The sequence below is a fragment of the Diabrotica virgifera genome, chromosome 1, assembly GCF_917563875.1.
Source record: "Diabrotica virgifera virgifera chromosome 1, PGI_DIABVI_V3a".
NCBI lineage: Eukaryota > Metazoa > Arthropoda > Insecta > Coleoptera > Chrysomelidae > Diabrotica > Diabrotica virgifera.
The window spans coordinates 267,010,064-267,025,828 of NC_065443.1; the positions used below are offsets into that span (position 1 = coordinate 267,010,064).

General features: G+C 32.1%; 1 protein-coding gene across 1 annotated transcript in view; it reads left to right on the forward strand.

Annotated features, from left to right (window-relative positions):
- Nucleotides 1-15,765, forward strand: part of LOC114332509 (uncharacterized) — a 753,248-nt gene that overhangs the window by 65,214 nt on the left and 672,269 nt on the right. The gene's annotated exons all lie outside the window — the stretch shown is intronic.

Here is a 15,765-nt window from a genome sequence, read left to right on the forward strand (position 1 = left end):
AAAATTTAATCAGACATAAAATGTAGAAAATTAAATTTTCTATAATTTTATATTTATTAATTTTTATCGTCAAGTGACCACAAATAAGTTATAAACAAAAATAAGAGAAAATTTTGTAAGAAGTTTACTTTTGGAGGTTATAACTTTTTTTCGTTAATTTTACAATAAAATAATACTATACCGATTTTATAGAGGATTTTTCAACGAATAATTTCCACTATAAAGTTGTTTAATTTTATTTATACAGTGAGCACGTAAAGGTTGGAATAAATTCATTTTCTCGAGAATGGACGATTTTGGAAAAAAATCCCAAAACCGGTCAATTTTTATTTTTAAATTACGACTTTTTGGTATATATATCATACTAGTGACGTCACCCATCTGCGCGCGATGACGTCATCGATGATTTTTTAAATAAGAATTGGGGTCGTGGGATAGCTCATTTGAAAGGTAATTCAATTCTTTATTCAGTAATATAAACATTAACATAATTATTTATACAGGGTGTCCAAAAAATTTTTTTTTGGATTAAATTTATTGACATAAAAAGAAGAATGTATGTAATTTATTTAATTCAAAATACATTTTGCTGCTCTCAGAAAACAGAAAAAAATGTTTATTTGAAAATTTTTTCGCTTTTCGCTTAAATTAAATGTTTAAACTGTCACGAGGCTGGTGGTTGGCTGCTTTAATATTGAATTTAAGCAAGAAACAATATTTATCTGCCAAATAAACATTTTTTCCTGTTTTCTGATAGCAGTAAAATGAATTATGAATTAAATAAATTACACACATTCTTCTTTTTATTTTAATAAATTTAATTCCAAAAAAATTTTTTTTGGACGCCCTGTATAAATAATTATGTTAATGTTTATATTCCTGAATAGAGAATTGAATTACCTTTTAAATGAGCTATCACACGATTCCTATTTTCATTTAAAAAATCATCGATGATGTCATCACGCCCAGATGGATGACGTCACTAGTATAATATATATGTCAAAAAGTAGTCGTAATTTAAAAATAAAAATTGACCTGTTTCAGGATTTTTTTCCAAAATCGTCCGTTCTCGAGAAAATTAATTTATTCCAACCTTTACGTGCTCTCTGTATATCTAGGTTTTATAGCTCTCCAAACTTGACGAGATTCTCGAATTCTCATAGGAATACAATAAAAACAAAACCTTGGGCTTACTTTCCTATCTATATATTTATTTATTATGATTTTAACATTCCTATGCTATTATTAAGCTATTTTTGACCCTTTTCCCGGCCACCTAAGAGGTAGAGTCTGGAGGCGCGTTTTTTGTGTGGTAACCCCAATAGGCCTAATCCACGGACAATTTCTAGGCAAAATAATATTATTTATTATTATAATATGTTGAAAAAGATTTATCATAGTTATTATTTTTTTTATGAAAAAAATGTATATGTATCATAGTATAATGAGAGTTAGAGTTGGCGTCATTGTCGGTATTTCATCTACCAATTCATTTTCTTTAATAATTAATGTTGATATGTCTACGATGTTGCTGCAACTTTCACCACCACAATAGTGGCACACTGCTGAACATTTGAGGTGTGCTTTTCGGCAGCCACATGCACTTCCAGTTCCATTGCATCTGCTAAAGATGAATTTCATAAGCTCGGGGTACTGGAGGCTTGGAAGTTTGGATTGGTATTCAAAATTTTCCATGCTTTTTCCAGCCCCAATTTTCTGGACCACAATGTTTACCGGCCATGACTGAATCTGGTGATATACTAGCCTAATAAAATAAAAAAAAGGCAAAATGTAAATTTGTACAGGTTGAAACAAATTTTATATCAAAGTTTAAGTATATACAAAAGATATTTTCAAAAAAGTATCTAAATCATACAAGGGGATCATTGTTTAAATAATTAAAAAGTGGTAATTTTTGCAAAAAAATTACTTTTTTAACTGCTGAGGTCATTCAATTACTAATCAAAGTCAATAGGATTATTTTCTGTAAAGTTGAAGGGTAAATCTTTCACATAAGACTTACTTAATTAAATTTGACCCCCCTCTTTATTTAAATAATTGTATATAAAACTTTAAAAACACATTTGCCAAAAATTATTTTTAGCGTTTTAAATAAACACTATAAAATATCCTTTTTTTACAGAAAAAGTTGTGCTATGTTACCAGTATTACGCAAGAAAAAATTGGTCAAAAAATATTTAATATTTTTTGAGATATTGAATTTGTTTATTAAATGTTACTATATTTTCAATTGCAAAAACGCGGTTGTTACCAAAGAAATATTCACCTGAATAAGATATCGTTATTTTGATTTTTATCGATAATTTCGATAAATGCATTTATAAATTCAAATTTCAACGAAACTCCCCCCTAAAATGGCATTTGAAAATTATTCAAATTTGTTTATATTTTGTTTTTTTTTAATAACGTCGCGGGGATTAAGTATTTTGAAATACCGTTTCAATAATTGGGTTCCTGGGAATTTTTTACTAATTAACAAAATTTTTTTGTCGTTTTTTCTTCTTCTTTTCTTTCTTGGAGTTATATTACTACGGGCCCTTTTAGGGTTAAATTTCATTAAGAATATTGAATCTGTGAGTTGTAGATTCTAGACCTAAAAATATTAAGATTTAACTAAAATCTCTTAAATAAAATGTGGCTACTTACTGAGTTACAGGGTGTTTTATTTAAAAATTGAAAGATTATTGTTACCAAGTAATTTAAAACTATTTGACGTATCCTTATCATACTTGGCAGAAAGTGTGGCTATTATACACCCTACTAAATTGTGATTAATAATCGTTTCTAGCTAGTGCCAGAGGCGTACGACAGAGGATAGTGAATGATTAACCCTTCCCAAATTCTACGCCACTGAGTGAATTACTATTTTAGCGAAATTTTTAGATTCTCCAATACTTTGTATATTAATAATTTTATTGGTATCGATAAAGTCGTCAGTTTGCGAGATATTGGAAGTTTAAAATGAATGAATTATTAATGAATCAAAATAACTATGTTTCATTTTAAACGTCCAATATCTCGAAAACTAATGACTTAATCGTTACCAGTAAAGAGTATATTATTTACAAAAAAAGTATTGGAGAATCAGAAAATTTCGCTAAAATAGTATTTCCCTCAGTGGAGTAGAATTTGGGAAGGGTTAACCATTAACTATTCCCTGTCGTACGCCTCTGGTAGTAGATTGAAACTTTTATTTATCACAATTTAGTAGACTGTAGAGTACTCACACTTTTTGCCAAGTACGATAAGGATACGTCAAATAGTTTGAAAGTACTTGGTAAAAATAATTTTTAAATTTTTAAATAAAACACCCTGTAACTCAGTAAGTAGCCACATTTTATTTAAGTGATTTTAGACCAATCTTAATATTTTTAGGTCTAGAATCTACAACTTGAGATTCAACATTCTTAATAAAACTTAACCCTAAAAGGGCCCGTAGTAGTATAACTTCAAGAAAAAAAAAGGAGAGGAAGAAAAGACAAAAAAATTTGTTAATTAGTGAAAAATTCCCAGGAACTCAATTATAGAAACGGCATTTCAAAAGATTTAATCCCCGCGACGTTATTAAAAAAACAAATTAAAAACAAATTTGAATAATTTTCAAATGTCATTTTAGGGGCAAGTTTAATTGAAATTTGAATGTGTCTATACATTTGTCGAAAATATACATAAAAATAAAAATAATAAGGTTTAATACAGGTGAATATTTCTTTGGAAACAACCGCGTCTTTGCAATTGAAAATAGAGTAACATTTAATAAACAAACTCAATATCTCAAAAAATATTAAATATTTTTGGACCATTTTTTTTCAATTAATACTGATAACATGCCGCAACTTCTCCAGTAAAATAATATATTTTATAGTGCTTATTTAAAACGCTAAAAATATTTTTTTGCAAATTTGTTTTTAAAGTTTTATGTATAATTATTTAAATAAATAGGGGGTCAAATTTAATTTAGTAAGTCTTATGTGAAATATTCACCCTTCAACTTTGCAGAAAATAATTCTGTAGACCTTCATTAGTAATTGAATGACTTCAGCAGTTAAAAAAGTAATTTTTTTTGCAAAAATGACCACTTTTTAATTATTTAAACAATGATCCCCTTGTATGATTTGGATACTTTTTTGAAAATATTTTTGTACCCACCTAAACTTTGATATAAAATTTGTTTCAACCTGGACGAATTTACATTTTGATTTACATGTAGTGTAATTTTATTTTACTAGACTATACTCGGAGTCTGTGGAAACGCGCTGCATCTTGTGTTGGAGGAAGCGAGAACAGATTAAATGCATTTTTTGTCACTGTTTTAGCGAATCGTTTGTATCCAGGGCCGTACGGTGCTATGATGCGATGAGGCAGTCGCATCAGGCGGCATCACAAGGGGGGCGGCATAATCAGTAAAATGAAAATACATCAAAATAATCATAGGAATAAGAAAGGGTGTGCAAAATAGAATATTTGAAAATATCCGATGGAGTGTATCACTCGAGTTTAAAGCGTGGCGCATGCCACTCTGTAAACTTACTTTTAAAAGTGAAAGCGTCTTCTACAGAAACAACGTTTTTTGTTTTATACAAGAATTTTACACTTTTTTCTGGTTCTACAAAGCGTTGGGAAGTTCTGATAAAACATGTTTCACAACTAACTCTAAAACTGTTAATCGATACTAGATGGCCAAGTCGAATAGATGCATGAAAAACCTTGATTTCAATTTTGTGATATATGATGCATTATTCAAAATAATAGAAAAAGTCAACAAAGATACAGAAACTTAAGTCAAAGCACGAGGATTAGCAAAAAACCTTAAAAATTATAAATTTATATGCGGAGTTCTTTGGCATGATATTTTATTTCATATAAATTCAGCCTCGAAGATGTTGCAACATATAATTATAAATTTGTCAGATTGTGTAAAAAGGTGTAAAAAGAAACAATAAAAAAAATAAAAAGTTACAGACAATCTGGCTATGACCAAAAGAAAATTACAATTACTTCTAATGAAATTGCAGAAAATCTTGATATAAGCTCCGAATTTTCAGCGGAAAATGAAATTTGAGCCAGAAGAAAAAAGCGTCAATAATAAAGCGTCAGAAGAAGATAAATTTAAAATGATTTTTTTCATCTATATTTCCTCTTCTAGAAATTCATAAATAAATAAATTTTTGATAATATTTTTAAATTGAGGGAAATAAATAATCAAACACTAAAAAATATTGTATCATTCAATACTTTCAATAGAAAAAGAATCAGATATACAGGCAAATGATCTTCTAGAAGAATTGCGTGGTATATCCCAAACGATAACATAGTCCGTGAAACCTTTAGAAGTTTTGAACTAAGTATTTTTGTATATTCAAATCACAGTATATAGAGGTTCCCTCTTTATACTGTGCCCAAATGTAGTTGTATCGCTAAGAATTTTATTAACACTCTCTGTCTCGGTAGCTAGTGAGGAAAGAAGTTTTTCAAAATTAAAAATTATTAAAAACTATTTACGAAGCTCCATAAGACAAACAAAACTAAAAAAATAGCACTCATTTTAAGTTAAAAATGCTACTTTAAAGCACTAGTGCTTTAAAAATTTTATGGCACTGCAGTTAAAAGTGAATTGTCAAATTGTGAAACGTCAAAATATTTTTATTTCATTTATTAACATTAATATTCATAGTACAACTTGCGCAATTTGAAAAATGTGGTTTAACAGGTTTTTTAAATTTAATTTAAACTGTATTATTGCATTTTTAACACGTTTGTAGAAAAAAACTAAAGTATTGGTATTGAAATTATAGACAGTTTTGATGTAATGTCAAGAAAAATATAAAAATTTAATGTCTGTCAAGTTTAAGTAAAAGTTTTTGTAGGTATTGTCCTGTATTTGAGAATGAATAAATTATATTTGTTGATATATAAGACGTTTGTAGAAAAAATATTGTATGATATACGTGTTAAAGAGTACATTATAAGGCACTCATGTGAATTGCAGAATTCGCTTCGCTCATTCTGCAAACTTTCACATGCGTGCCTTAAAATTGTACTTTGAACACTTATATCATAAATACCTATTAAGGGGCGGCATTTCGAAGAATTGCATCATATTGAAAAGATGTACCGTATTGAAAAGATGTATCTTAGGGTTTCCAGAGAACCTTCTTTACTTCCGTCATATAAAGAGACGAAAAACGTTCGCCGACAAGAGTGAGTAAATATGGCTCGACTTTCCCACTGACAAATAATTTTCCCTAGAGGTTTCTTACAAATAAAATAACCACCACTCATGAAGCGCTCTTACAAAACACAGAAAATGCTTAGCTAATCACAAAAATATAAATTTAACCCACAAGACTCTCAATAGTATTATCTATAAAACTCAAGATACTTTTCACAATTTTTAATACGACTGCACGTGGCCAAATAGGTAGCACAACTGTAATAATAAGTTAAGTAGAGGGGGACCGACTGCTGTGCCACCAAGGATAAATTATAATTATAAAAGTAATAGCAGGCAGATGCTCAGTCCGGTACGGAAGAAAAATGACGTAACTGCAAATTTTGTCAATGCCTGTTTATTGCGCAATTAACTTCTAAAATACTATGTAAAGATGATACAAAAAAACCGAACTGTAAAAATGTGCTGAGCCACTATTATAGAGTATTTGCCTCGTTACTGAAATGCGCGCTATGTTAGACCTTGTTTCAGATGTATAATGACGCAACTGTAGATAGGGTTAAAAATGGGGCGATTAAATTAAGATAATGGAATTCGAACCAATATCGATGAAAATAAAAGCCATCGTTGTCAAAACACAAACACCATACTGATGCTCCTGGACGATTTCTCTTTATTTAATCCCTATTTTAGATATTTAAACATCGTTTTTTGCTGTTCTCAAGAATTTTGCATTTTGAGGTTGCGTCATTCTTTTTCTGGACCGGCGAATTTGTCCTCAAATTTACTGGGCCTTTTCTAAATATGCTTACGGTTCCAAGTTTTATAGTGGGGAGAAAGGTCAAAAATAGATTAATAATAGCAGAGGAATGTTAAAGTCATAATAAATTGTATGAATAAAAAATATTAAAATAGAAAAGTAAGCCTAACGTTTTGTTTTTATTGTATCTTTATGAACATTCGAGAATCTGGTCAAGTTTTGAGCGCTGTAAAACCTAGATTAATAAATAGAATGAAACACCGTTATAGTGAAAATTATTCGCTAAAAAACCCTCTCCAAAATTGATAAAGTGTTATTTTATTGTAAAATGAACCGAAAAAAAGTTATAACCTTCAAAAGGAAATTTGTTAAAAAATGTTAACTTATTTTTGTTTATATCTTTTTTGTTGGTCACTTGACGATAAAAAGTAATACAAACAAAATTGTAGAAAATTTAATTTGCTACATTTTCTGTTTTATTACATTTTCCGTAGGGTTGGTGGTTTACGAGATATAGCGCGAAACCCCTTCGCACCCCTTTTCCAAGATGACGGCCGGGGGACAAGGGCGGCGACCCCAAAAACTTGAACTTAAGCTTCTACTTATCCCCCCTATATATTAAAAAAATAAAATTGACTCCTCTAACAAATGCAAAGTATGGCCTAAAAAATGTAACATTTCAATGGACTAAAATAATAGTCTCCCGTTTTATATCGTTGACGTGGCTTTGGGAATATAGCAGGGTAGTCTACTATATCTAGGTCCTACGGCATACAAGGAAGGTAACAGGGCCAGTTTTACGCTTCAGCCGCCTGTTATTACCCCTGGATTTACCCAAGGTACTCATTTTATTCAGGCTGAGTCGACCTGGGGCCTATAGACATTTTAAAAAGTCTAGTTCTTCTCGCCGGTCTACCAGGATTTGAACCCCGGCCTACCAGCACGCGAGTCAAACATACTACCGCCTGAGCTACGCCGGCCCAAAAAATTGTATTTTTACCTGAAACATTTGACGTTTAGATTGTAACGATATACCTTTCGCCCGGCATTCAGCAGTTGACTCAACAGAGGACCGAACGCATATTGACAACCAACGTAATTCCATTAAGATTCACTTCCACTCCGATGGATTAAAGGAGGGCCGCCGAGAGTATATTTAAGAAGAGAGCCGAGGGTCAGGAAATCAGTTCTGATCAGTGTACTGAACTGAAAAGGAACTCAACACAGTTCCTAGCGGGTTGAGCCGGGAGCAAGCGACAATTATGCGACGGAGTGAGTCGGAACCTGCTGAAGCGAAGGAACTCTGTATTGACGAGATGCTTCGCCAGTAACTGTGTAACCGCAGTGAGCGGTTGCTGCCATCTCGATCCGGAGTTGTTGTATGGGTAGCTGAAACTGGCCAATTGGGCCCCTACTCGGGCGCTAGTTGTTAACTGGTAGTTCTTGTTGGAAAACAGATTCAGTAAAATACGGGATCAAAATAAATATAATAAGGATTTATATATCGCTCCCGTTACTGAGGATCGTGAGATCTTCCAATATTCCTAACAATGTTTCTCCATTGGTCTCTATCTTCAGCTGCTTTAAGAGCTTCGCAGGATGAGTTTCCAGCTGAATTCTTTATTTGGTCGGACCATCTAGTTGGTGATCGTCCTCTTGATCTTCTCCCCGGAACGTTTCCAGAATCAATTAATCTCTCCAAACTGTCGTCACCTCTTCGAACCACGTGACCAAAGAATTGCAGTATTCGTTGCAGACATATTGTGGACAGGAATATTATACATTCCCCGTATTCATTTGAATGGCAAGTCCGGCAGATACCAATCTGCCGATCGGTGATCTGCAAACGGCAGCAAGGCACGTACCTAGCACGTACCTTGCTAGCGCGCCCGGGATGAAACTAAGAAATAAGTAGTTTTACGTCGTTTAATTATTGATATTGTAGTTTTTTTAAGTTGACAGGAATTTTATTATATAGCACATATACAGGAAGTTAATTATAGAGAACAAATAAAATTGTTCAACAAGTACAATCTGGAATTTTTTAATTTATTTTCTGTCTCGAAGAGATTTAGCGACGTACCTAAAACAGCACAGAATAAAAGAATCAATTAGTAGTTACATTTTGATCCTTTTCGGTAGAAGTAGACGAAATTACTGATAGAAATTGTTCTTCGATACGCGTTACGTCTAATATTTATGAGAGGTTTTTAGGTTTTCAGACGTGAGTAGAAGCCATAAGACAGAATATATTTTTGGTGTTTTAAAGGACAGATTGAAATTTTTTGATATCAAAAATAAACTGGTAAGGCAAACTTATGACGGCGTTGCCTTGATGTCCGGTGAATTGTATGGTCTCCAGGCAAAAGTTAAAACTATTACACCCACGCTTTATTTACTTACTGTCATACGTCATTTACCTCTTTGACGATTCAACATTTAAAACTTATGCCAAAGTATTTTCAATATACCTATTAGACAAGTTCATTAAAAATTATCCATCATCCTTTAATCAAATTAAATAAGAAAATGAAATGTTATATGCTGATTCAAATATTTTCGGAAGGTGGGATAAGTTACAAAATATGTATAGTTTTATATACTGCAATTCATTAGGTACAACAAACTGTTCCCGAAATTAATAAATTACTGTTCTCAAATGTGGGCAAATTCTGCCTCAAATGAACGGAATTTCTCTTGTCTCAAAAGAGCAAAAACGTATTGTCGAAACACCATGAAACAAGAGAGAATATCAATTTAGTCTCAAATGTCAATAGAAAAAAACTTTTAAAATCTCTCCAAAACAATAATAAATTTTACAATGACGTTATAACTCATTTTGCTACTTCGAAACAACATACTTACTTACTTACTTACTTACTTACTTACTCAGTGGCGTTACAACCCTTCGTGGGTTTTAGCCGACTCGACAACATTCCTCCACTGTTTTCTGTCTTGAGCAACCTCCATCCAATTCTCCACGCCCTAGACAACATAGACTAGAGTTAATTTATAAACAGGTTTAGGTTCTAAATTTATAGGAAAAAACAAAAAAAAAACAAAAAAAAAGAATGTGTGTGTACTTTGTACGCACGTAAGAAGTTATACTTCTACTACATATTATGTGATTTTTAAGACAATACCAAAAATTTAAAAAAATAAAAGAATAAAACGCACACAAACACATTGAAAAATGCCACAAAGAAAAAATTATTTCTGAATGATAATAATTGTTGGCAAAAATTTTAAATACGCATTTTCTGAAAAAAAAATTATATAACAAATATACTTACAATCATAAAATGCATAAAAAAAAATAAAAAAAAAAAATAAAGACTTGCATCGGGAATCGAACCCGTGAATTTCGGGGCGCTTTGATTCGTAATCGAAGCCTAGACTCACTCGTCCAATTCCACATTATTTGTCATGTGGAAAAATAGGGTAACTGAACGTTTTACTGTTTGACAGTTGTTTTGAATATAATTAAATTATGTAGTTTAAATTTTGTGGAAGAAAATATTAAAATATAACAAAACAGTAAGAAAACAATATATTAGATGAAGATTGGTAGAACTTTTGTTGGTAATCAAATTAAGTATGTAAATCAAAGCATTACATACCTACTAGATAAATAAATCTACGCCAAAAATCATAATTTAAAAATAATAATCGGACCTAATTTGGGATTTCTCTCTAAAATCCCCATTCTTGAGAAAATAAATGTACAGTAGAGCGTCGATTATCCGAACGTCGATCAACCGAACGAACGCTTATTCGAACTATCGACTCCCGCGTCCCGCACTCGAATACCGAGCAAGCGTTAGTAATTGACGCTCAAAATATTTTCAATTTTCTTCAATATTGTATCCAAAAATAATTATGTTGTTGCAAAGACTGCACTTTTTTGTTTAGTTGCTAGTTGTCATTATCAAGATATACATAAATGTGTAGGTATATAAATATGGCTTTTATTCACTTGTGGATACATATGTATGACTATAAATATGTATCAATATATTGTAGTTCGATTAGGTATCCGAACAAATCGGTTTTCCGAATACCTATGTCCCCCAATTAGTTCGGATAATCGACGCTCTACTGTATTTCAACCTAATCCAAATGTATAATTACAATATGATTATAATAAAAACTACTTACCAAATTAGAATGAGTTTTCTTTGTCCAAAATAGTCCAAAAGTCCAAAAATATAGGTATATGAAAACTATTTAAAAAGGCAGTATAACTATTAACTAACTTTTGTTTGTTGTTTCTTTTCACACAAATTTTAAAACGCAACAACCATAAATAATCTAACTACAGCTGTGCCACAGCCGCCATATTGAATAATTTTTGACATGTCATTTGAAAATCCAATCAGAACAAAGTTATAATGCGCATGCGCCGGGATCGTAGGTTTTAACATATAAAAATTCACCCTCATATCGCCGGTAAAGAAGTATAACTTTAAAAATAAAAAAAAATAAAAATAAACAAAAACCAAAAATCTCCTATGAAATTGAAGCCTTTTAATTAGATGACATACCTACCTGAGGAGACAAAACCTTGCCGACCCTGTCCCTAAAGCCACAAGCCGCCACTGAATCCGATCCGCAACAAAACAGTCCAGATGCGCATTTCACTAAAAAGAACAAAACTTTCACAGACAATAGAACCGAAACAATAGTCATAGGCATAACAATTTAATCCTTTTGATCTCGATCCGGACAGAGCACGGTTTCTATCAAACTCAGTCTTGTCGTGACGTAACTTCGGAGACTGTTATTTCATGGTAATACTATAGCATTGATTTCAGCTGGATACCGAATGTTATCCTAATAAGATCAGATCCTCCGTCCTTTGTAATGGTAATAAACATTTTACTGATTAACCTTATTAATGTAGATCTAACTACACTTTAAAAAATGTTGTTCTGAAGCTATTTTCTTGTGGCATTTTTGTTTATTAGTATTATTTTGTATTTTGACGACACCCGACTTGGGCGTCGAAAGGTTAATAAAATCATTTTTTTGGTAAAATTATGGCTTATTTCCCATTAAAAGTAATTGATTTTAAAAAATGTCTGACACAGAATCACTCAACTGGTAAAATTAGGTGGCGCATAGACAGGGACGATCGAAAAATGAAAATATAAGATTGATACTTATCCAGTTAACATAAATATTTATGGATTTGCGTAATGCATACATATTTTTACGAATTATGTAGAGATACATTTCAGCAGTGTGTGTGCCATACTAGAACTGACTACAGATTTATAAAATCACAAAAGACTAAGTTTTCAATCTAATAGCACATAAAACAACACCAAAAAATGTTACTCTGTCCTACCAGATTGAAAACAATGGGAATCTTCTCTGGTAACACCTCCGAGCCTTCTACAATTTGCAAGCTATAACGGATGCTGAGACTAAGGAAGATGAGGGAATTTTACGATTTATAATTCACGTCCAATCTGCTCAGCACTGTCTTCTAAATGTCAACATTTCAAACGCATTAAGTCGATTTATTGTATTTTGATTTATTTTCGACGGATACTAGAGGAATATTGATAAGTTATATTCATGAATAGATCTAAATTTGGCACAATTATAATAAAATAATGTTTGACGACGATAAGCAAAATGCATATTATAAAAACAGTCATGATAAAGGGCCTAGTTTTTAACATAATAAATACAGTTTACAATAAAACAGCTAAAAACAACAAAGCACCATGTGCGGATGGTGTCACTGCAGATATGAGCAAATTGAGGGATAAAAACGGTAAAACGGTAAAAATTTATTTGTTAGATTATTCAATAAAGCCTATATACATGACTGGAATTCAATTACAAATTGATCCAAAACACACACCAACCTGTGGAGAAGAATCGCAAACAGCGAAAATGCGGATTAATACCTCACGGAAGCCGGTGTAGGAGTGCCCTTGAACATGCGGCTTATACTCACGTAGCAGGAGTGTCAGGCATATAATATAATATGTATTATTGTATAGAATTCGGACAATGTCCGAAATTTTTACTCACTTCACGATGTGGACAACGTGAATTACCCACGTCGCGGAGTGAGCATTTTATTCGGACATTGGCCGAACCGAAATACCCAGAACGCGTTGTGGGTAAACGAAAGTAATCAATTGTCGAAATAAACACGTTCACCGGAGATTGAGCAAAGCCATAATACCCATAACCGGACGTGGGTAGGTACTCTATTTTACCCACGTCAGGTTGTGGGTATTTGTAATTTGCCTCCGAAAAGCCTCCAAACACAAATGGCAAGTAAAATAAAATCAAATTTTCCTTGAATTTCCATTTATTTTAATAAAAAAAAAACTAAACAATAAAATACAACAAGTATAGTAATACCGATTTGTCTGCAACCGCGAGGAGAAGAGATGACAGCCGTTCGTTTATGCGGTGCAATTACCTTGAGGGTTTTTGTTAACTCTGTTATACTGTACCTATCCTTTTATTGAAAATACAAAAAAATGTACAACTTTTAATGATTATTACAGTTTTTTCAGAACATATTCACTTTACTTGTTAGCAAAAGAAGTGCTACCGTGACATTTAGAATTGCATTTTATGTTTGATTTTACACATTTACAAGTTTTGTCTAAACAGTTCTTCTTGCATCCACATCTGATGAAACCTTGTTTGGACCCGGATGACATCATTGCTTCTATACGGACACTGAGCTCTATATCAGGTACATCGATGATATTAATAAATTTATTAGGAGCTACCTGGAACTGGTTTCTAGAAAACTGTTTGTCAAGAACTCCATGCTTTGTACCAAGGGAATGGGAATCATCGTTGTTATTAATTTATTACAACAACGGATTTCGGCGTTTGCGCAAACTAGAAATACCTACAACCCGACATGGGTAAAATAGATTACCCACGTCGGGTTATGGGTGTTGTGGTTTTGCTCAATATCCGGTGAACGTGTATATTTCGGCAAATGAATACTTTCGTTTACCCACAACGCGTTCTGGGTATTTCACTTCAGCCAATGTCCGAATAAAATGCTCACTCGGCGACATTGGTAATTCACGTTGTCCACATCGCGACGTGAGTAATAATTTCGGACATTGTCCGAATTCGGAGTATGAGCGTAACATATATAAAGACAATTTAATCTTTGCAAATAAGTTAAATAGTGAACTCCTAAATATTAAATAAATCTGCAAGTAAGACTTCAATGAATATCAATTGTTTCGCAGAACGATTTCCACCATATTATCTACCATAGCTATGGTCCTTTTCATGGTCATTTTTCAGTGCGTCACAAATGATAGAAAAAAAAAGGTGAATCGGTGAAAATACACATTTATAACATTTATTCTAACATGACAATTTAGTTAAATCTGAGAGTTGTCACGTTTTATTTGCTAATTTGCATAAAAACGAATCAATTGTGTTTATTGCATTTATAAAATGGTACCCATTTTCTTTGATTTGTATAGTCTTATAAATTGTACAGATTATATTCGTAGATATATTATATAATTCGTAAATATTTTTTGTCGATTATATCGCCATCTATAGACAACTAGAATAAATGTTATAAATGTCTGTAATCACGGACGTGCCTATTTTTCTGTCACATACAATTTAATGCGTTAGAACGAAATCTAAAAACTGTGACTATTAACTGAAAGATGCCTATGAGAAAAAGAATACCATGTTAGCTACCATTATCTTTAAAAAGCCTCCTGGTGGTCTTACCGTAACTTAGAATTGTTGAGTTAGGATGTTATAAAAACAATTCACTAGTAACAACATTGAGGTTTTTTGTTACTACGTAAAAAGTTACCGTTGGAAATGTATGGTAGCTTTGAACTAAATGCTGAAAGGTGTACCCAAGGCCAACCCAAAGAGACTAACTATACTAAGCATCAAAATTAACACACCGCCTTAAAAATGGTACAATTTTGATGTCTAGAATTTTCTAAACCTCTTGTCCGATTTGAGTGATTTTTTGTATTTTATAGCTTTGTTGTTCAACAATATCGATGTAACAATATTGTTGCTAAACAGGTAAGTGTCATTGTATACCGGGTGTAAGAATGATAGTGTGTTTTTTCCTCAAAGTTTGGAACCCACTGTGGAATATCCTAGCGTATATAAAATATTGAAATTAAAACTCAACTGTAGCCTTAGGTTTTCTTAACATTTTTCTTTTTGATTCATTTGCTTATGTTGGATAATAAAAAGTTAGGTACTTTAAAAACTAGCAAAGTTCTTCAACATCAATACAGGGTATTTCTAAATAAGTGCGACAAGCTTTAAGGGATAATTCTGCATGAAAAATAATGACCGTTTGCTCTATAAACATATGTCCGCAAGTACTTCGTTTTTGAGATACGGGATGTTGAATTTTTTCTTCAAACTGATGATTTATTTATTGCTCTAAAACCGGTTAAGATATGCAAATGAAATTTAGAAGAATTTAAGAGATAGTTATTGCGCATTTTTTGACATACAACTAAGAATATTATATTCACCATTGGCGTGCATACGGGTCATATTACCCGGTCATTTTACCCGTATGCACGCCAATGGTGAATATAAAATTCTAATTTGTATGTCAAAAAATGCACAATAACTACCTCTTAAATCTTACCAAATTTCACTTGCATATCTCAACCGGTTTTAGAGCAATAAATAAATCTTCAGTTTGTAAGAAAAAGTGCAACATCCCAGCATTTGCGGACATATTTTTATAAAGCAAACGGGCATTACTTTTCATGCAGAATTACTCTCTAAAGTTTGTCGCACTTATTTA